The 22,182-nt window shown below is 36.7% G+C and overlaps 1 long non-coding RNA gene across 1 annotated transcript in view; it reads right to left on the bottom strand.

Moving 5' to 3' along the window:
- LOC139790008 (uncharacterized) overlaps positions 1 to 22,182 on the bottom strand; it is a 349,447-nt gene that overhangs the window by 112,330 nt on the left and 214,935 nt on the right. The window lies entirely within an intron of this gene.

Genomic DNA, 22,182 nt, shown 5'->3' with positions numbered 1-22,182 from the left:
GATATGTGTGGAGGTACCCTAAGGCATCCCCCACAGGACAGGAGGTAAAGCTGCAGCAGTTAGGATAATGAGGAGTCATGGGCTATGGTGTTTTTCAGGACACTGTTGTCACCCAGCTCTCTACATCTACACCCCTCTCGGTCAGGATGGTTTGCTGGATCATGTTGTGGTCCTCACACGGTGGGAGTAGCACTGCTGAAAGAGGGAATAAATCAAAAAGCAGGAGGAGTTTTTTATATTTCTTTGTCTTTTTCTTTTCTTTCTTTCTTTTTTTTTTTTTTTTTAGAGGGGAAGAGGGGATGGTGGGCAGAAGGGTGTGTCTGCTATTTATTATCTGCAGTCTGGGTTCTGACTGTGTCTGCCAGCTGTTACTAGATTAACCTTCAGAAGAACCCACAGGGTGACTTGCTTTTTAAAATTTATTTATTTATTTATTTATTGTACATTTACCTAACTCCACACCTTATAACATTTATTTTTCTTTTTTAAATAGTTGTCCTACTTTTAGCCAGGATAGAACAAATTTTCTTACTGGGCCAGGCTGGCTGCATTCAGACTTTCCTGAAGAGAAAGTGGGTGGGCTACTGGCTGAACAAGAAGATCAAGAAGCTGAATGAAGCCCATTGCCAAGCTGTGCCATTAATTTCAGCAAGTGCAGCTACTTAGATGGGACTCAACTCAAAATAAAATTACAGGAAATAAACTTGTTTCTATCCTGGCTCAAACTGGGACATTAGCTCTGTGTCTCACACAGGCTATGCTTTAATTCGGAGACTGAATCCTCTGGCACTATGCTGTGCTGGTGAGCCCTTTGTGGCACACATCAAAACCTTCTTCTCATTTTAGTGCCATTTGTCCCAGCTGGTCTGCTGTTCAAGAGCCTGGAATAAAAGAGTTGTTACCAGTCATGAGTGACATGTGCTAGCATATCCAAAAGTTTCCTCTACCTCTGTTGCACATACAGTATTTTGTACATACATTTAAATGTGATTTGCTGCTTTATCTCTACACATCTTTAAAGTACAGTTCTCAGTTTGATACACCATGTAAATGTTTTTCAGTTTAAGTAAATAAATGTGGCTCAGTTTTTACTGGCTCTTAAATGACTTAGTCACAGAACTTTTGATGGCTACATTTATAGCTATAAATTAAATAAACTCTCTTCAGTCACAGGGGTGAAAAAGCAAAAAATGACACATTCAAGATGTTAACCCAAAAAGCCCTAAGAGGATGGCCACCATCCAGTTACCTATTGGGTCTTTAACCCAATAATCAGCAATGAACAGGAATTATTTGGGAGTGTACCAGCTTGTTCAGACCAAAACCAGGCCAGGACCACTTTTAATAACAATGTAGACAATAACTCAGTGCACAGAAATGTGATACTAAATTTATTGATACAGCCCAACTGACAACTCAATAAATTGCTGTGATATCTCCTTTCGAATAAAGGTGACAAGAAGTGGATACATAGGTATCTAATTGTCTCAGTGCACTCTTTGCTCTTTTTTAAGATTTTTCAGTCATTATCTCAAACTAATAAAGAAAGGGATAAATATTGCTATTTATAACTTAGTCACTACAGAGGACAACTACATTTGATCATCTTTTCTGAAATGGCAAAGGCAGTTATTTTTAACATTTTATTACATCATAATAAACCTAAGTTTTTGTCCCACTGAGATCATAAGGGAAGACAACAAGAACAACCTTGCCCAGTGCTGAATATTCAAAATGCTAAAAAAAATTACTTTAGGAAAGGCCTCTTCACCAATTATTACTATTTGTGGAAGAATTTTCCATTACAGCTCTGAAGCTGATGCAATTTTTATGCATTATAAGGCCACACTCTATCAATTTATTGCCCCTCAAATGAGTGCATTAATATTGATGGCAGATAAACACACTGCAAACATGTTCTGCCCATTAATGCCCTGGAATGGTGTCATTATCCCATTTTACTCCCACTGCAATGGTGGGACTGATGAGTTTAGAAAAGTATCTGAAATTAAAAACAGAGAGCCAAGTGTTTTCAGAGATCAGGGCTCATATCCACTGGTAGCAGTTCATAGCTGATAAAAGTTCACAGTCCATTGCTTGTCTCTGACATCTTAAGACTCATAGCCATAAAGAATAATTCACCCAAAACAAATTTGACTACTGTAGTTGTAGCATTTTGGGTACACACACTTCCTGACCTCAGTGGGCATACACCATAGAGTACTCAATACCCATTATTCACTAGACAGGAGAGAAACAAAGGATATTTAAATACAATTTCCCAGTACTCCAATTTTCCTAAGGAGTTCTGCAAAATGCTTGGTTGGTGCCCACTAGCTTTGGAGGAAGGGATTATATCATGATCTTCTTCAGAACAGATACATATGAAATGTCACACTTGCTGGACTGGACCTCCATTTTTAGGGGAAACAAGAGAAGACAGTTTCTGGAAACATGAGCGCCAAATCCACCGCAGTTTCATTCCATCTGAGTGCACCATATTAATAATAAAAAAAACCCAATAGTCCTAAGTGATACAGCAAAATGAAGGACTGTTGTACCAGGGATTGCATGTGATTTCCAAACACTGAAATATTCAATTTTGGAACTAAACATTCCCACAGGAAACCATGTCTCTTCCCATATCTTCTCCTTATCTGAAAAGTTCAGAACATATGTGAATATATATATATATATATTTATATATTGCATATGGCTATGTACATACATAACTAATTGTGCACTGGCAAAATCACAACTATATTAAAAAAGCCTTTTGTTCTTGTATCCAACTGTTTATCAAAGACAGAGGATTAAACACATGGAAAATTCAGAATTAAATATTTTGAGCTTGAATTTTTAAAACTATCAAAGACACCCAAATGCAAAAAGGAAAAAAAAAAAAAAAAAGAAAAAAAAAGAAAAAAGGAACAAAAAAAATAGTACTGTAGTTTATTTCCTTCTTTCCTCCCTGCCCTCTTTCCTTTGCCTTCACTTTTTTCCCATGTTTTGTTTTGTTGTTTTTTGTTTTTGTTTGTGTCTTTGTTTCTTTATTTGGTTTAGGGGTGGGGGTTGTTTGGAGGTTTTATCACATTTTGTTTTAGGAACATCACTTGGAGAACTTTATTCCTGGGCTTCCTGGGGCCCCGGGGGGCTTTTATAAGTAGAAGAAATGAAAAATAAAACCAGCAGGTTAAGCACACAAAATAAAAAGCTGGGGGAAAGTACTACTAATAAAAAAAAAAGGCTCTGAGCTTGAAGATTTAGCAACTGTGTGCAACCACCTCTGGAAAGATGGCTTAAATTGGGCACATAAGAATGCCTCTGACCACCTGTTCATGTTAGGAAAATTGCTACCTCCTTTTCTCTTGCCTTTCCTTATTTTATTGCCTGAAGGTTGGACTGCAGTTAGCTTTATCTAGAGAGATGCCCTTGATCCAAGAAAGAGTGAGCACTGATGTGAAGAGCAGTGGGCAATGGCAGGGGTGGCATCCCTCTCTAGAGCCCCAAACCAACATCCATAGGTAGCTGGCACCTGATTTGGAGAACTCAGACCATTTTGAAAGCCCAAACATAAATAATTTTATTTCTGATTTTCACTCCTTATAGTTTCAAAGTCCTGCACATTTGTAGTCTCTGTCTCGGTCATATAAAAGTTGCTGGTTTTACACAATCAGATCCTGAATTCACTATGATCCCATTATGTGAGATTTCCTCTGCATATAAACAATTGGGGTCAGGTGAGCTCCTTTTATATGTAAGCATCTTGGTTAATCAGGAACAGGACCACCAAAGTTTCTCACTGAAATACTTAAGACACTCCTGTGGGAATTTGAATTTCATGTCCTTCCTAGTCCATCACAGCGCTCATTTGTCCTCTCAGTGTAACAGAAAGAAGAATAGTGGAGATTATTACAGGTGATACTTATTGCTGTGGGAGGTGTGGAGTCAGTCTATAAAGTCTAAGTTTGGGCAAGTATTTTATGCTTAATTAAGGGAGGCTTGTTTTGTTTTGGTTTTGTACTAGAAGATATGTTGAGTTTAACATAGGCAGTTTGAAGTTTGAAGTAGGAGAAATGAAAAGAATAAATTTTCCTCATCTTCACTGTGAAGGTAAGAAAAGAATCTGACCTATCAACATTGTTGCACTGTGCCCATCATCTATTATTTTAGTGCTGCTTCTCTTGTTTTTCAGTAGTGCTAAGTATGAAGCGTTCCTTGTGGAGTGTGCTTGGTGTTGTAATCAAGCAGCCAAGCCTGAACCAGAGAAAGATGTTCTCAACTTCAAAAAAGTAGCTGAAAAAAAGGAGGGTAATTTTGAGGCACCTATTCTGTTCTCATTCTTCAGTCAAAACTTCCACCAGAGACCAACAAGAAGCCATTGCAGGGGGCTTCATTCAGATCTCAAGTAAGAAAAGCACTTAAGCATGTGATAGTCAAAAGGATCTATTAAGTCAGCTAAAGATAAGTCCTGAGTCAGTCCCTAAATCAGGAACAATAAACTTTATGGTCTATTTCCTTTGAATATAGTCTTTTCTGAAATGAAGGAAGGAAAGAGTTCAGGCTTTTCCTAAAGTCAATTGTTCTAAGCACATTATACCACCTACTACTAAGGCTATACCACTACACGGCTACCTTCTAACAGATATACCAGTAAAGATTACTGAGATGATTTGTTTAGCTAGCAGAACAGTGAAAAAAATCAACACTTGTTTTCTCTTTCCTGTCAAAAAGCAAGTATTCTTAAAAAAAAAAAAAAATATTACCATGTTAAAAATAGGCCCATTGTAACCCATTGCACAAAAGGATATTTTTACAAAACTTGTTTTCTCTTCTTCAAGGTAGCTTAAATTTCACTTCTATACCAAGTTATAAGTTACACTTCTTCCTAGTTACATCTTCCCTCCCTGTGCCTCAGAATTGGCACCATTTAAAGAGAGGAGGCTGATGTCAGTGAGCTTTGCAATATCATCTGAAATACAGAATTTAACAGAACTGCACATTATGGCATAAATAATATACTTGAAAATAAATAAATAAGAACGAATATAAATAAATAAATAAAACAGAAAAGCAATTCAGTATAGATTGATTAGGGGGAAAAAAGCTCCTTAATTTAAATCTTAGTAAACCGTGTGTAATTTTTTTTTTTCCTTAGGCAATTTAATCACTTCTCAATAACAAAACTGATTATTTAGCCACAGACAGTTCTGCTCAGAGTAGTCACTATTATTAATAAGATCCAGTCTGATCTGATTAGAAAACAAACTTTAGGAACATCTCCTATTAGCTTCCATTCATCTCAGCAACAATTTAAAATGCAGCTGATGCCTCATAAAAAAAAGCAAAAACAACAACATCAAACCCTCACAACTGAAATAGCTATTATATCAGCTATTTATTTTTGCCTTTTTCCTCTTACTCACAGTTACTCAAAAGGTAAGCATTTGTAGAGGACAAGGCTGCCAACATTGAATTTTTTGTTCAAAGCAGAAATAAACAAAAGATACGAGCAGCTGCCTGGAAAGGATGAAGAATTCCACATTCTGAAGGAGACATGTAAATGTTTCATTGAGCCTTAAATGAAAATGCTGTATATGCCAAGTTTATCGTGGAGGTACTGACCAATACAGTCTCAAAACAAGTACCTTCTTTCTTTCCTTCCAACAAGTACTGTTTTAATTCAAGCAATCTAACAAGCAAACTAAAGCAAGGTACTGTAGCAGGTTGACTGCTAAGAATATTGTCATAGTTCTTCCTGCTGCCTTACAGATGACAGCATTACTTTCACTCCTGTGCACATCCAGTTTGGAAATACACCTTTAGACTCCTGCCTTTATTTTCTCTTTGCTGCTTTAAAATGTAGGGGTCTCCTAAGCATGGTGAAGCTGTGTTAGCAGGTGGGCATTTTGTATACTGGCAGCAAGGAGTAAAGAAGCAGCAGATTTCATAGAGCTGACAACATAAAATGGGAGAGGAGCGAAACGGGGCAAAGAAATGAAAGCGTCACATCTTGCTCAAGATTTCAGAAGAGAGGAAGGTACAGAATGTGCATGCTCCTACTGAAAGATTTTGTCTCTGTATCTGTGCTCCTAAGACATAACTCACTGAGACACATCAGCACCTGTTAATTAAATGTCTAACTTTTCTCTCAGGTTCAGCAGTTAATGTGGAAAGCACAGAGGAGCACTGCCAGCCGAAGGCTGCTTGTCCCACAGAGGACACTCACGGCATGGGATTCAGCAGTAAAGGAGCTAGGAGTACAGCTTGCCTCTCCTCACAGCCACAAAGCTCAGCACTTGCAGCTCTTTGGGGTACAATGCTGCCTCTTGACCAACTGCTTGTAATGGCTTTCATCCTCACTCTGGTACCCAATTAGTATCTTGTTAGCCACACACCTGCAGTGCCTTCACCCGGAGGTCACTAAACCTCACGGGCCTGATTCTCCAGTCACTGCTCCAGCCCCAATAGAAATCACTCCATTAAATCAACAGCTTTAGAGAAGCCTAAATAAAAGGGGAACAAGGTGATCTGCAACATTAACCCTTTTCCTCTCTGATTTCCCAGCACATGCACCCTTTGGCCATCTGTCACTGCTGTGAATGTAATTAGCTAGCAGGAACACTTCTAATCAGGGCCGGGCAACAGCAAAAGCAAGAATAAATGCAGCTCTCAGACTATTGTGGTGATTCTCCAAATCCTTCTGGAGCTGCTACATCTCAGGAAGAATAGTCAGGAAACTTGATTGATGTAGTAACCGAATCAGCAGTATGCTAAAAGTTGTGCATCTAAATAAGTCACTCATGATGACTGCTTTGTGTTTTGGCCTCATCAAAATTCAGGCCTACTACAGCATAGGGAGAGAAGCTCTGGGAAGTGAAATGAGAGGAGGGAGAGACAAATGTAAATAGAAACTGTGTTTCTGAATTGTGCTACAGGGACTAGTCTGAATATAAGCTACTGATAAATGATGGTGTTTCACTCAAAGAGGATATTGTCCAGTGGTGATAATACAAAGAAATAAAGTTTCAAAGAATTATCACAGCATAATATTGACTCAAATGCTCTGAATCCAAGACTTAAGCTAAAAGAAATCTCCTCAAGAGAGGTGTATATGTAGCTATGAAATGATAACATTACCACCTACATTTCAGGACCAATATTACACTAACTTTTCATCACAGTATATTCAATGTTTGATTCAGTAAAGTCCCATACCTGTCGGGCGGGGGGAAGAGGGTGGTGTGCAGGGGGAAATGTATTAAGGTTTGAATGTCTGTGCATCTGAATGAGAGGTTGGTTTGAATTTAAGGACAGAATATACAAATAATGCATATGTTATTGAGAGCTAAAATAATGAACATAAAATAAGAAAACATTGAAGTTTTAACATGCTGACAGATATATATTATTTTCATACCTATGAGCAAAAGGTGAAACTGAAAATTAAGGTTGAAAGGAGCATTTATGAATAATAAGTAAAGAAAATACACAGATCCTATCAAAGCAAGCTATTCTCATAATGTTTGTATCTTAGCATAGACTCAAAAAGTTTACAGCATTTGGATTAAGAACTTTCCAGAATTTTCCACTTGAGCCTTTAGAGAAACCCTTGTGAGAAACAGAGCCTCTAGTGATGTGTCTAGAATGCTGTTGCTTAATGATCAAAGCTTTAAATTTCACACTTTTAGCCTCAAATCTTGTCCACGTCTGCTTTTCTGAGGTCGTTTAGTGAATACCACATTATACTTTGTACAGACCTTGAAAAACTCCCTGGGTTTTTTTTTGTTTTGGTTTGGTTTGGGGTTTTTTTGTTTTTTTTATTATTATTATTTCTGCAGTTGTGTGGAGTTCTGAATTTCCTTATTTTGAGGCAGGGAAGAGAAACTAAGATGGTATTATTTGACAGCAGTTCTGCTGAGGCTTGACTGTTTGCTGTAGAAATTTTGAATGAAGCAGAAACGGTACAACTAGTATTAGTAAACATGCACATCTCTGTAATCTCAATTAATTAGAAAGGAATCAAAGGAGCAAGAGTTGTCCAGGCTCAGAAGTTATTTCCATAATGCCATAAATGGCTCATTTAAATTACCAGTAATAGCACACTCCTTGGACTCTTATAATAATGCAGCTAGCTGCTTTTAGGAATACAGTGGATGAGTGCAATCAGAAGATACCTTTGTGGCTGTTTTCTGCTTTACTACTAGACTTTTTTTATGTTCATAAGCAAGTCAGTAGGACTGAATATATCTAAACAGTATAGATTAGGTCTAGTCTTTAAGCTGGGAAACTATATAGTGTCATCATGATCATGATCATGATCAGTGAAATAAAAAGGTTGTTTCTAATAAGTCTATGCCAACAGTAATTTTTTTTCAGTTCAGTTTTCCTTCAAAATGGAAAGCTGAGGCAGAAAGTATAAGACTGTCTCTCCCACAGATTGCTGTTGCCAGTATTCTTCTATCTGATGCTAGTCTTTCTCATATTATTCAGTGTACCTAAAATTAAGCTTCATACAGGTAACTAGACTATGGTAGTGAGCAGAGGAAATAGAATTTGCAGTAAGCTGGAGAAAATTCATGTAAAAATGTAAATTGATGTTATTAAGTTGGTTGTTGTTGCAGGAGAAGAACTGAAGCTTGTTTATTTAGACAGTTGGCTGTGGTCAAATTAAGTATGCCTGAAATTTGAATTGAACCACAACTTAAATAAAAGATGACAAACAATTATATCCCACTTTTCTTTTTGTGCTAAGGAGAACTGTGACATTTCACTCTGAGTAGCTTCTTAGGCAATGTAAGGATGTGAAAATTTCTACTGAAATTTCCATTCTATTTCTATTTCTCTTGAAGTTAAGGCTGCGTGAAGCTGAGGCTTTGTCTCAGAAGCTGCCTGTGATGTGGTAATGCATGGAAAAGTCTTTGCTACTCTGACCAACTCACCCATCTGTTATGTTGTTGCTTGCTGGATGCACAGAGATTTTCAAACACTGTAGTTAATACTTCCTCAAGGGGTAAACTAACACCAAAGTTCCCCTGCACCATGTATCCCAACAAACTGCATGTCCCTAATCTAAAAAAAAAAAATAAAAAAAAAATAAAAGGAAAAGAAAAGAAAAGACAAAAAAAAGGCAGCATGAAACAAAAACCTCAATATGATCTACATTTATTGGTGGAGAAAAAAAGTCATATCATTTTCACAAGAACTGTATGCTGGCTTTCATCCAGGCACAAGCCGTCAATGATTGCATGCTTCTTTAATTCAGAAATTCTCTCATTTTCAGATCTTTTCCTTTTTAGTGTTGGAGTTAGTTTTCTAATTAGTTCCACAGCCATCATTCCTAGTCATCACCAACTCAATATCGGAAAAAAACCTTTGTTTTTTAACTACTAGCTTCTCATCTTAGTCTTTCCTTACTGATAGCTCTGGGAATCATTAATGGGCTTCTCTGTTTATATATTTATTGATCCGAATGATTCTGTTGATCATTCTACATCACCTCAATTTAAGTTATGCTCTGATATCATGAATATGAAAAAAAAAACATCCCTTGTGGTTTTCTTTGGTTTTAGATAGGGTGGGCACTTTTTTAGCATCAATTTTTCAGTAGAAAAATTAAAGACTGGCTGTATCCCAGCATATAATGATTCAATTTTGCATCCAAAAATGCAACTTAAGGTAGCGCTCAAAAGTCATATGTGGTTTACTACAGAAGCACCTGTTTGACTGACAATGAAAGCTGACATTACTATAAGGGAAATGCCTAGTGTATATTTCTGGAACAATAATTCAGCCTACTATTGCAGATGTCAAAATCTACTGATACAGATTCTAATTCACCCATTTTTCTCTTTTTCCCCTTGTAGTTCACTTTGGGTATTTTTTGTGTCAGGTCTTTAAAAGAAGATTAGTTAAATGTCCCATTTGAACTATTTTCTTTGTCTTCAAATTCTTTGTCTTAAATGAGTCAGGGTGAGCATCTCAGTCCTTTCAGAAGAACAGACTCTATGAAAATATGCCCTATTTAATGCAATTGGCTTCTTCTGCCTAGCAAGACAAATAGAGCTGAGATAATACCATACAAACTGACAAAAGAAGATTCCCATAAGGGGAGGATGCTCACAGACTTTCTTGGTCCCCTAGGGAGAGATTTGAATAATGTAAGGTTAAGGGGCTTGACGTATTACCTTAGGACAGCTGTTCTAGTCCTGCTGAACAACATAAAAAAAACCAGAGGCAGATCGGGATGGGAGGTGTTATCATACAAACAACACTTGCCTCACTGGTATAACAATGAGCACAAGGTGCAATGCTGGGACAGATGGATAGTGAGAAATCAGGAGGTAAAAGCAAAGATCATAAACTGGAATTGAGGAAAAAATTGAGGAAAAAAACTATATAAAAAACAAAGGTACAGCTCACTCATGAAAATGAACATCCCGATCTTGATTTCTGTTATGGGATTATTTATCCTCTCAGCTAATATTGTGATGAAGTAACACTGGCCAGGGATAAAGGAAGGTGGCAGGAAGACATTGGTCACTTAAGGAACGAGTTGGCAATTGAGTGATAGAGTTGTGCCGTGCCTCAGAAGTACGGAAAAAAGGTTGAACATATTTCTGTGAATAGAAGTAAAGTTTGCTGGAGCAGCAAGGAAGATATGAGAAAATGAACAATTGTGTTAGCCAATTGGTCTGTCATTGCTGGCACATTGGTTGTGGTATTCATCATAAATTTTAAGCCATACCCAATAAGATTTAGGTATTTCTAATAGTACAGGGATGCTTGTTTATAATGCATGACCATTTGACTTCATTCCAACAAATAACAAATGTCTAAGTACCCTTTGTTGGGGAGAAGAGACACAGAAGTCTTTCTCAGTCATTATATGTCATCTCTGCATTATTATTATGTTCCTGAAAATTTGTCCTTTTATACTCCTCATGTTCTTAGATCGTTTTGAGTTTTGTCAGCTTCCTCTTCTCCTTTCTATCAATGAGGTGTGGCATGAATTCATGAGGAAAAAAATTTGTCATCTTAATGCTTCATCATGTGGAATCTTCATCAATGTGTATCCATATGACACATTTTTGTCATTGGTCCAGCAGATCACAATGCTGATTCTGGCTAATTTGTCATGTTCAGGTATAATTATATGTTAACAAAACTATAATACTGAAGGATGTTCTTCTGAATCAGCCTGTTATCATTTATTCATTTTGAAAAGATAAAAAAAACCCTAAAAACATAACTTTCAGTCAACTTAAGCTGGAAAAACTACTCTGAATTTACACAGTTGAAATTTGGACCCAATAACATTTTAATACCATCATGACAGCTTTTTTTTTTTTTTTTTTTTTTTTTTAATTTCAAAAAACAAGGTCAGTCTTCTACGTTAATGACATTTTTTTGTCAGATAAGCCTGTTGGTCCTCATCTGAGTCTGTGGGCTTCAACTGACTTAGGCAACTTTAAAAAACAAAAAGTGAAAGAGTATGTTCCTAATAAAAAAAAAATCTCATGGCCTAAGAACATTAAGTAGTCAGCAGTTTATGTGATGTGAAAAGTAATTAAATTCAAATACAGCATGACATCAGCAGTGGATAATTTTCAGATTTTAAATGTCATTCTCTCCTTTTAAACTAACAGTTGTTTGAGTTTTTTGTCTTCGTTTCACAAGACAGAGTACAAAACATTGTGACATGCTTAATATTTCTTCCTCCAAGCCGTCCATTCTGATTTCATTCTCAGCCTTTACAGAGCTGTTGATTTCAGCCTGCATTTGGCTGCCAAAAATGCGATTGCACACGCAGCACCAAGAACAAAGTGCAAATGAATTATGCATTGAGAAAGAAGTTACATTTGAGTCAAAAAACTTAAGACTTCAGCACCTCTAAATTACAATATAATTTAGGATCAAATACATTTAAAGAAATAGCAACAGGCTGAGGCAAGAGAGGGTCAGCCATGTTGAGGCTTAATATAGTTTACAGTAGCTTTCAATTATTTATTTTTAAGAAGCCACAGACAATACAAGTCTTTTCAGTGGTAATGTCAAAATATGGGTATTGGGAAAAAGACATGAATAATAGCGACGGCGTTTTATGCATGATAATGGTATATGGGGACACATATATGGATTTCTCACCAGACCAAAAATCACATCATTTACACTGAGAATACATGGCTGTATGCTTAGTGGCTCTCCTGAACTGTAAAAGTTTTCTGAATTTGATCATTTTTGTCTTTCTTCTTTTCCTTTTTGATTTAAAACCATTTGCTTTGAAACACTGGACAGTGAGTTCATGTTTATTTTCCACAAAGAAAAGACAGCTGGAGCTGTTTGCAGTAACCCAGATAAAATAAACAGGTTTATAAACGGCCTTTTAAAACTTTCAGTTCATGCAACTAGCAATGCTTTGCTTTTTATTCATCCATTTGCTAACACTATATTTAAGGGAAGTATAGAGTTTTTGAAGCTCTGAAATTAAGTTTGGAAGACCTGTTTTCAATTCCTTGACAATCTTCCTTCATAGGAGTGAACAAATGTCCCAGCTCTGACTTCACAAAGTTATCCTCAGAATCCACATGTAACTTTTGCTTTAATACTATAAATACAGAAATAATTGTTAGTTTGGTTGCTATCTGCAGACATATGCAAAATAAGGCACTCCTGTGGCTATTTACTTAGGATACCACCCCGTGTCTATTCTGCAGAAGGATTCTGAAACCAAGAGACTGATTGAGGTGCCTCCAGCTGATTATCCAGGCAGAAACATTTTTTATTTAGACATCTGAAAACTAGCTAAATATACCCCATTTGTATATAGGCCACTCAGCTCAGCATTTTCAGATGGTGCCTGTTGAATTCATCTTATTTGGAAGAGTCCTGGGGATAACAGAGTTCCATTTAACAGAGTGGATGATTGCTCATAATTGCTTTGAGGTTGCTCTAAAAGTTGGTCTCTAGAGTAAGAGTAAGTCTTATCTCTAGAGTAAGAGTAAGTCAAAATACCACTGGTATTTTGACCATCTCCTACCCATATGGTTTTCTTATAGTATGGGTGCAAGTTATTTGGTCTTCATAAAAAATCATTTTGTCTATCTAGTCATCCCATAAGGCAACAATACAGTTCTGCTTAAACTTTTGCATGAAAACTTGTTTCCTGCATGACCTGTGAGCCTTACTCAGCAGGAAGCCTGCAAATCTTCTGTCCATTCCTAATTCACCTATAACAGTCATCTGAGATTTTGGAGCCCCCATTATTAACAGACCTGAATGGGCTGAGAATAATCTTATGAAATTCAACAATGTGAAGTTTTTGTGAAAGAATTTTTTACCTTTCAGTAGTACAGGCTAGGAACAAACTAGTCAAGGAGCAAATCTGTGGAAAAGGTTTGATTATCTAAAACCTTGAGAAACGATGTCTGACTTCAGAGCTGACTTTGCTGTGGGCAGGAATTTGGAATTTCACCCTGAGCTTTCCCATGGCCGTATGGACTATGATATGGAAAATTTCTATAAATCCAGGATCCTCAAAATTTTCTGTCCAACGCTTTTTTTGACAGTGTCATCTTAATAATTTTATTTCCCACTGGGGCTGACCAGAGGTAGATAATCAGTGTATTTAAAAAAAAACATAAGTAATACTTAATATTAGTGAAGTATTTCATAGATCAGTAATTGGGATCTAGCATGACCTCATTCTTAGTATATTTATCTCTACACCTATCTTCCACTGTCTTTCCCTTAATTTTTTTTACTCATTTTACCAACATAAAAATTCACTGAAGCATACCTGATCCCACAGTGGAGATTCTGTCCCTCTTGTGGTATGTGAGTTCTGGTCTTATAAGTTAAACAATTGGGTATTTAAAATTTTTTTTCAAAGCAAGTGCTAAACTACTGAATATTTAAAGTACAATACATATAGTTGCACCTCATTTCCATGTGTTTTCTAAATGGAAAAACAAATAATGTGACATGACCTTATATATCTCCAAATTTTGATGAAATTAATATTTTACAGTGTAAGGTAGGAAAAGACAGTCTTCAGCTGAGGACCAGGCATATGCATTACAATAGAAAAGTGACTCTTTTAGACTTCTCATGGTTTCCAGTAAACTACCCAGATTTTACCTCCTGAGGATCCCATTCTTTCTGTATCTCTTCCCTAATAATATGTAAAGAACCTGCTTGCCTTGAAACTATGGCATCTGGTGGTAGCCTTAAGGGTTCTATTAATATCACCACTATCATTATTACCAGTACTAAAGGCAGGATTCCTCTGATTAAATGTATATCTTAACCCTAAACTAGTAATCCTCTGGCTCTTTTAAGAAGCAAAAGGAAATAAATAGTTACTTTTAGAGGACAATGCACCTAAATTATTCAGTAGAAATGGAAATGTCCTCTAAGGAGACTATTTTTCTTAAAGTGTGGAGTGGTTTTTTTTGTTAATTTTCCATAGAGTTTGGAGGCAACCTGAAAACTAGATAAGGAATAAACATAAAGTTTATAAATATGAGATGAATCATTCTGAATGTTTCTTTTGGATTTAATTCTGTGGTGGGCAGTGGATAGTGCTTATTTTAGAGAGATTAGTAGAATTTTAGATTTTTTTTTTACCATTTTGTGACTTAAGACTTTAAAAAAGAACTGATATGAGTTTTGTACTTTGGGAATAAATTTTGTTTTTCTTTTTTATTTATTTTGTGTTGTCTTGTGGGGTTTTTAAGGTTGTTTGGTTTTTTGGCTTTTTTTTTTTTTGGTTGGTTGGGTTTGTTTTTTTTTTCATAAAGAAAGAGGCTATTGCTGAAAGAGAAACAAAGAGAGACAAAGAAAGGCTGGAACTGTAGAGGTGCTTGGTGATTCAGTTCTGCAACATGATTTTCAAACTCATCTCATATGCAAGGGCAAAATAATTTTATTTTTTCAAAAATACAATTAACATTACTGGTTCATATTAAAATCAGCAATACTGAACGCAGTGACAAATGTGTATGAGTATGAGCTGAAATCACCACTTTTCTGTTGGTCATGGAAAAGAATAACTAAAGACACTGTGAAATAAAGTAATATCTGAATCATTGCATCTTCCAAAATTTCTGAATTTCTAGAACTATGTTGCTCAATATCAGAAGAACAAATAAAAATGGGGATCACATGATATTTGGTTTATCCATAGATCTCATCTTTCAGGAAAGAAAAAATTTCAGAAACATATGCCAAATCCTAGAGCTAAGTAGCTTCTAAGCATTCATTCCACATTAACTTTGTCTTCTATGTCTTTCCTGATTTAAGATCACTGAGATGACCGGTCAGGAAATACAGTCCATGCTGGAGGGAAGAGTTTGGTTATTTTGGTTTTCTTTTCCAAAGGGAGTGAACTATGTGAAGAAACTGGAAACAGCATTATTCAAATGCTCTTCAGTAACATCATCTAAGAATGATGGGAATGTATCCTCAGGCAATGTTTGCATACTATGGGTAGGGACTGCAATGCTGCCTGACTGTTCTCACAAGCATTATGATAAGTGAGAAAGTGGTCAAAGTAAGCAGTGTGCAGGGGGCAATCAGCAGGCATTTCATCTAATCCTAACCCTCCTTGTTTCTTCTTTGCCCCCTTTCATGACAAGAAAGGAACAAAAAAACACAAACAAACAAACAAACAAACAAACCCCCCCCCAAAAAAAAAAAAAAACAAAACCAAAACAAACAAAAAAAAAAAAACAAACAAAAACAAAAACAAAAAACCAACAATAACAAAAAAGCACATAGAGACAAATACTGGACTCTAAGATGAGAATTGCACAGATCAATAAAGGGATGAAGGGTAAATAAACCTCTTTTCTCCCCTCAGAACATTACTCTGCTGTTCCCTTTCTGGGAAGGGAATTAGTTGATGCCAAGTTGTTTATCTTCTTCCAACACAGCTGAACTATAGCCACTCTCATTCATCACTCAGCCCAGGAGTGCTGTACATGTGAAAAGATTGGCCTAGAAAGCCGGGGCTGGAACTCAACAGTGAGAATTTCCAGTCTAAATTCTTATAAGTTAGAATAATTTAATGGTAGTGCTTAGTAATGCTGGATTTGCTAAGGTTTTCAACAACAGTCCATCATGAACAGCACCTGCTCAGCAAACCAAGCAAGCTTTATTTGGTCCTTTACCAGTAACTGACCCTATAAGGCATCACTACTGACATTGGTCCTTTGAGTCAAATACCTCATAGACAGCTTTCCAGATGATCTTAAGTCTGCATTTGGAGGTGCCAGTCTATGCCTTGAAAAGTTTCACATTTTCCTCCAGAAACTTGCAAAACTCTTAAGGTTTAATGGTCTCTCACACTCTCTTTCCTCAGGTGACTGTACCCTTCAGGAAGATTTATGCATACCTGTCAAAAGCTGCTAGATTTCTATCTTTCTTTCTCCCTCTCTGTCTTTTCTTCCTACCTCTTAAGTTTCAGAGCTGGTTGTCACTCTTTAACAGTTTATTTTCCATAAATACACAGTGAACACCTCACCCTTTCCTCAGCGCTGGAGCATATTCTGCTTTCATATGCAAATCCTCTCAGTCAACAATGTAGGAACATGTTTAAACAAGAATAGAGATAGCTAATCAATGTGCTTTCCTAAAATTACTTATTCCTGAGTTGCTGAATCTGCCTTTGCTTGGTCCTTGCTCAGTTAAAATACTTATGAATGTCTAGGGAAGTTTAGTCTGTGAAACAACTGAGGGAAATGTGAGTATGAGTATTAGCATATGATTCTATATTAGTCTATTATTAAATCAGAGATATCGCTGGAGTGGACTCTTGAGGATATAAATACACTGCAGTCTTCTTACTGACATCCTTCTATTACCATTGCATATTTTCTCCATACCAGGTGTATGTTATGACTTGCAGCTCCACAGTGCTAAACAGATACTCCAGGATGTTGTGGTTTAACCCCAGCTGGCAAACAACCATCACTCAACAGCTCACTCACTCCCCATTGGTGGAATGTGGGAAAGAACTGGAAGGGTAAAAGTGTTAAAACTTGGGGGTTGAGATAAAGAGAATGTAGCAAAGTAAAGCAAAATCAGCACACCCAAGCAAAGCAAAACAAGAAAGTCATTCACTGTTTCTCATTGGAAGGCGGGCATTTAGCCTTCTTCAAGAAAGCAGGATTCCATCGTACATAGTGGTCGGCTGAGAATACAAGTGCCATCACTACTAATGTCCCCTGCTTCTTCCCCCAACTTTTACTGATGAACATGATGTCAATCCTGGAATGGTGTACAATACCTCTTGGGGATCCCTGTTCTGGATCTGTCCCTTCTCACAGACCATCCACCAGTGGGGTGGGGTGAGGAGAAGAAAGGTTCTGTGTTGGCTCTGCTCAGTAATCACCCCTGTTCTATCAATGCCCAAAATCACCCCTGTTCTATCAACTATTTTCACCATAAATTCAAAGCAGGGCCTCATGTCAGTACTATGGAGAAAACTAACTCTCTCACAGCTGAAACCAGTACACAGGATGAGTATCTCAAATACATTTCCCACTCCTCTCATTTAAATTTGTGAAATTAAAATGGTTTTTTTAAATTAAAATTACTTTAGCCCTACGCCTATTTGTTTAGAGAGGATTCTGTTGTTTATTTGTTAGCTAACTTTTTCTCAGATCTGCCCATATCTGTTCAGAAACATAAAAAATATTTTCAGTAAAAGCCTCATTTCCAGCTCTAAAATCTGCAACAGCTTTTAAACAGGCCTATTGTGGCAAAAAGCTTTCTTATGATTTTGAACACTCGATTACTATTGAAAATGTGTTTAATGAATGTTTAATATCCTTAGTCTGTCCTATGCATCCAAATTCATTGTAAATGCTTTCCAGTGGTAAAAACCATTTCCTCTACCTCCAGCCTCCTAAAAAGTAGTTGTTCAGTTTACATTAGCCTTCCATGATCCTTCTGTAGTCAATGGAGAAACAGATGGGACACTTCAGAGAGTAATTCCTTTTATCCTAAGATAATTGAATAGTCTGAGTGATCATCTTTTGTGTGTATAAAGCTGTGTGGAATAAATATCAGTCTAGATCACTGAGTCTGAGGTATGCAGTCATGCGTTTCGTATAGACATAAAGCTCAGTGGATGACCTTAATTTAGAGTAAAATTCTTCAGATTATAATCATACAAAATTTTCTTTTACTATCTTGTATTTAGTATTGGAAAGTTGCTGAAGCTTTTGGATAAGTTACTCATTCAAAAGAACACTTAATTGTGTAGATGCCACCATACTCTTTTTCAGTAAGTCATTATCTATGACTTACAGAATAATATCTATCTCTTACACAATTCTAGATAATATAAACATAAAACAGGGACTTAATCAGCCACACTAAGGGATGTTATTTCATTGTGACATATTGTTAGCAAGGTATACTTAGTGTTGTAGAATGTCTTATGCTGTTAGCAGGACAATTGCTTTTTTAAGATCATCCTAAACATCTTGCATAATCTTGACCAATATAAAACTTTCTCAAGTACAATCCGTTTTCCTCTGGAATAAGATTGTCCTCTTTGCCTACAAGAAGGCTGGTGATGGACATTTTAGGATTTCAGGTAGTGACTAGGGGGGATGGATTCAAAATAGAAGAGGATAGATATAGGTTAGATGTTAGGAAGGAGCTCTTCACCATAAGGGTGGTGAAACACTGGAACAGGTTCTGCAGAGAGGTGGTGCAAGCCCCATCCCTGGAAGTTTTTAAGACCAGGCTGGACAGGGCTCTGAGCAACCTCATATAGTGGGCAATCTCATCGTCTTCTCTTCAACCTTTAGAAATTGAAGGTAAAGATGATGAAGTCTACTAAGCCCACCAGACATAAATATCCACTGGAAAATACATAAAACCATTCCTGTACATACAGTTCAGAAAGGTCAGAAAAGCATGTTTATAACATTAATGTCAAATATGTAAAAGGACTAGGTTTTGTCCCTCTCCCTAGATGGACATTAGACAGGAAAAATAGAGATGAGAAGCACTTGTTATTTCCTTGCTTTTCCTCTTATTGATAGGCCACAATTCTGCACTCTAAGACATTTTACATCCTGCTTTAAATAAAAGTGTGAAAAGATTATCCAACAGTGTTAATGTCAAATTTACTTTGCTTAGAATGAACTAGAAAAGAAAATTCACCTTAACAAGGATCAGCATTACACACTAAAGGGCTTGCACTAAAATACATTTATTAATTTCAAAGATATTGAAAAAATATGCTCATATTACAGAGTATCTTTTTTCGGTACTGTGAGATTCTGCATGTAGTCCTCAAACAGCAATGTAACAGAAGCATCACAATTGCTAGCCTGTACAAGCCCTGAGCAGATTCTCAGTTTCTGTTTGGTAGAGGCTTCATGGGGACAAAGGGATATCTCCAGGATTAGAATCATGATCCTGAAATTCTCCTTACTCATTGGCAAACATGATTAGGGAATAAAGTTCTTGTATTCAAAGTCCCCAAAGCATAGTGGAGTGACAAGGGAATTTTTCATGGACAGTCAAAACAAAAGCTTTCCCAAAGTATGTAAGCAATTTTCCTACCTACCATTGATCACAGCAGTGCCCTTCTCTGTCCTTAAGGATTCAGACATGGTTTCTCATAACTGTGAACAGTTACAATTGAAGCAGTCCTCTTATTATCAGTGGGGATGCTGGGCAAGTAGCGGTTTCCTGATATGCATAAGCAATACACAGCTGGTTCTACACCTCCTCAGTATGCACTAAAAGAGAAGTCAAAACCTGTGGATGTGGTGACCCTGTGGTCTGCTCACTCCAGCAATAAACAAGGAAATTTTACAGTGACACACTGAATGGGTTTTTCATCACTGCATTTGTGCTAAGAGACTGACTTGGACTCAGTTCAGGTAGCAAACCTGGTTTAGTGAAACAATGCTTTGGGGCTTATATTAAGGGGAAAAATAAAACATAATGCTTCCCTGTCTCCAGCTTCAGAAGCAACTCTTGCTGTGTTTTTCAACCTCCTTTTGAGGCTTCTCTTGGCAGAACATCAGTCACTTTATTTCTACAGCACTACTCTTCATAGCTTTAAAAATGTTTCACAGAAGCATAATCCAAATTTTGAACACCAGCTGACAAATTTTGTGTTCAGAAAACATGCCTCAGTTCTTTGTTTAAAATCTATTTTAGTTTAAATCAGGGGGTTTTGATTGTTTGTTTGTCAATTATTCCTTGTAGTTTACATGGTTAATTTACAAATAGTGTTCATGTAGCAACAAATAGCATTATATTCACAAATGTGCTGCTCTTTTATCTTTCTGTCCCTCATGCAAACATACAATAAATGACATCTTTACAATGTATGCATATTCTGAATCCTACCTCTAGGTACTAAAAGCAAAAGGTGAATATACTGAATGTGAGGTACATCTTCTTATTGATTTTTCTTTGCATTGTTTTCCTTAGCAATCTACTTTGCACAATGATCTCATTTAACTAAGTGGTATAACTCATGGTTTGAGGCATTATTCGGTATAAATTGTCTTCTAACTCTAAAATATAACCTTTCTGCCATTTTTTCCAGAGGTGAATGTATGTCAATTGAGAAAACTCCAGTGGAAGTCAGTGGTTTCATATGTAAACCAGGGCATTCATCTTAGTATTGTTTTCTAGCCAGTAGTCTGGAGTCTGTCACAGTGGTACAGACATCTCCCATACAATTAGAAGACAAAGCACATGTCTTCCAAATGTGATTCAGAGGAATTAAGTGCCAGTCACTATACAGAGAACTACGCATCTTCGTAGGATTAATAGATGAAACACAAGGACACTCAAAAGTGCAATACAGAAGAAACAGAAAGACATATAAATCCAAGCTGAACAGACAATACCCCTCTCCATTTGAAGCCAACAGTCTTTTCAAAATAAACTGAGAGAGGATGAAGTCTCTTTTCCAATTTATCCTGGTGGTCAGAATACTTTCTTAAGAAATGGAAACATTATTGAAAGCTTCCATCACACTGAGTTTGGGCTTCCACATCACAAATAAGATTCACTGTCCATTGCCTGAACAGAAACATTTCTCTAGTGTATGTGTTGCAATGGATTATTTCATCTACCAGAAAGGCATACATGTCATGTTGGACTAAACCACAAAAAAGCAAAAGCTAGTTAATCTTACGGGGATATCTTCCTGAGTTTTAGAGTCTCTTTTTAGTTACATTTACATGTTCTATCTAGGGGAGAGTATCCCTTAGTAGTGGGCAATTAAATCCAAATTCTGCCTGATTATTCTGCCTCTGGCTTACACATTTTATGTTTCTTTACTGCACAGTGACCCAGATTTAACAGCAGTGATAGAATATGTACTGGCCCCCAGCTCTTCCATAACATGGTTGAGTAAAACACACTTTTGGATGTGAAAGCTATGGCCTCCTTCAGCCACATGTGATGGCAGAGCTTAAATCAGTTGTAGGGTATCCTAGGACACATACTAACTATGGGCCTGTAGCATTTGAGCAAATACTAAAGATCACTCCTTGGCAGGAAAGATGTATGTGACAGGCCATTGAGACTGCGAAGTCAAAGACAGCACAATGGGGTGGCAAGTATCCCTAATGTGATGAGCTAGAGTGTCATGCTTTAGCCGGTAGGCCATCAACAATTCCTCATGCCTTTGATGCTGACAGCTATAATAAGCTATCTGGAGTTTATTCTTTGGTATACTGTATAGAGCCTCTTTCTTCTGTCAATATATTGCTAACTTGAATTGTTTCAAAATAAATTTTCTATTTCATTTAACAAACTAACTTAAAAAGAGACAAGTAAAAGATTCATTGAAAGAAGAAAATGAGTATGTATAACTTACAAAGAGTAGTTCGTTACAACGGATATTACTCTATTTGCACTTCAGCTATTATTAACATATGCACTTAGAAACATGAAACAAACCTTAAAGCCATATTTTTGCAGAGCCCTAAAGCTGAATAAATCAAATGCAGATGCAGAATTTGTGCAAAACAGATGCTGAAAAGCCACGTCAATATCCTAAAGGAATCTATTCCCTATCAGAAAGAAACTTAATTTCTACTATAAAGAATTTGATTATATATTGTTATACCAAATGTGATTAATGTTTTGTGGTGATTAATCAACTGCAAAATATATAATTATGCCATC

Source organism: Heliangelus exortis, chromosome Z (assembly GCF_036169615.1).
Source record: "Heliangelus exortis chromosome Z, bHelExo1.hap1, whole genome shotgun sequence".
In the NCBI taxonomy this organism is placed as follows: domain Eukaryota; kingdom Metazoa; phylum Chordata; class Aves; order Apodiformes; family Trochilidae; genus Heliangelus; species Heliangelus exortis.
This window is presented reverse-complemented; position numbering and strand designations above follow the sequence as displayed.